Source organism: Denticeps clupeoides, chromosome 14, assembly GCF_900700375.1.
Source record: "Denticeps clupeoides chromosome 14, fDenClu1.1, whole genome shotgun sequence".
Classification (NCBI taxonomy): domain Eukaryota; kingdom Metazoa; phylum Chordata; class Actinopteri; order Clupeiformes; family Denticipitidae; genus Denticeps; species Denticeps clupeoides.
In genome coordinates, this window is record NC_041720.1 from 19238727 (window position 1) to 19240735 (window position 2009).

Sequence of the window (2009 nt, forward strand, 5' to 3'; positions counted from 1 at the left end):
CTTCCTGTTATTTTTTGAAGCACTTTCCACACTTCCCACAAAAAAACTGTTTATTCCCCACAGCACTTTCTACACTTGTACTACTTTAGAATCTATGGTTTGGAATTAAGTACCGCAAACATAATTACACTACTTCAGGATAAATTACAATCAGTTCATCTTAAATTCCCATCTTCTCGTCCAGGGTCATGGATGGTGTGATCACTCAATCTCCATAACCGCTTAGTCCTATTCAGGGTCGTGGCTGCCGGTGTGACGCATAGATATATATACACAAGATGTCGCATTTAGCCTCTCAGCATAAAAAGAGTCTTGCTGTAGAGGAGCTCCACGGTAGGCGGAAACACCTGACATTTTTAGATAACGATGTAAACAATCAGACACTAATAACAAAAACAAACATTTACAAGAAATTAACAATACATAAATAAGAAGTAAGAAGCCAGGTGCACATAGCAGCATATAAACAAATAAAAAAACAATACAGAGACTATATACTATAAATATATATAATTATTTGGAGAAAAGAAGAGGAAGAAATATAAGTTAAACAGGGAGACCAAACTGATTCAAAATGCGTATGGTTTTAATAGCCTTCAGGTTGGAAGAACCAGTCATAGTACCAAGGTAATAAGACAAAAAATTCCCTTTTCTCCTTTGTTGTCCCTGGCAGGTGGAACAACTTGCCCTGCTCCATTAGACTAGCCGAGACTACTACCACCTTTAAGAAACATTTGAAAACTCACTTGTTTAAAAAGTATTTCAAACAAGTCTAACAGACACACACACACACGCACAAAACAAAACAAAAAAAATCGTCTTGAACTTCCCTAGCATGTTCTATTATTATAAGTTAGGACTTATCAGGGTTTGTAGTTTTGTAACTCACAATCTATGGAAACTGAATGAGAATTGCTGGTGTCTTCTTCATGTAAGTCGCTTTGGATAAAATCATCTGCCAAGTAAAGTCTTCAGGGGGTTGTCCAAACACATGACATATTTTGAACACAGTTACGTCGCACAAGGAGGGTTGTCTTTGTTTTGTGCAACAATATATTAGAAAGAACGGTTTAAAACGGTTCTAAATGATCCAATTGACTTATTAATAGATTTCTAAAGAACAATAAACTTTGACAACAAAAACAGAATCTAAATTGTGTGTTTGATACTGTTGGTATAACTGAGAAATATACATGTTACTAATTAATAGTTTTTAAATGTTTAATTTAAATTATAGGGTTTAAAGAGTTCACAAAATTCCATTCATTTCTACATAGTGCGACCTCTGTAGTAACATGGATGAAGACATTAAGTCTATAAAGTTTCTATGCGTTTTATAATGCATTACAGTAACTGAGGATGAAAAGGCTATAGGGTTATCAGGTCCTTCATTTATCTAATTGAATATCTTCTTTTCACTGAATTCTGTCATAGCCATGGATACCTACCAATCCATTTGCTATAACTAAAACACATATTTTAGTCCAGGAGAGAGAAAAAAGAAAGGAAGAAACCTTGGGAAGGAGTGATACAGAGAGGGACTCGCTTCCAGGGTAGAGTGAGCCTGCAAATGGTGTCAGTGCAGGGCTGGTGATGTTTTGTACAATAAAATAATAAGTCCTACAGTTGTAGGGTTGGAGAAGTTCAGGATGTAGTCCAGTGTCATGGTCTAGATTACGTATCCATAATGATGCTACTGGTCCACTTGAAGATCCCTGAAGCTGTAGTTGTAATGGTGGTGGTGGCTGTGGAGACCCTCTGGTTTGTTTCATGCTATGTCCTCGTTTAGCAGTTGTCAGGAACCAGGATTTATCTGGTGGTCTCTTCACTTGAGTCTGCCAGTAGTCTGGGCGCTTTATTCCGTGTCTCGGAGAAAACAAACAGAAGCAGCGGCAGACGGTGGCACTGTATGACTGATACTGAAATATGTGGTGATAGTAGTACATTGGTGCTACAGTGGCCCGGTACCCTAACTAGGACAGTCTAACTAGGGTGAATTTAACTTTGTC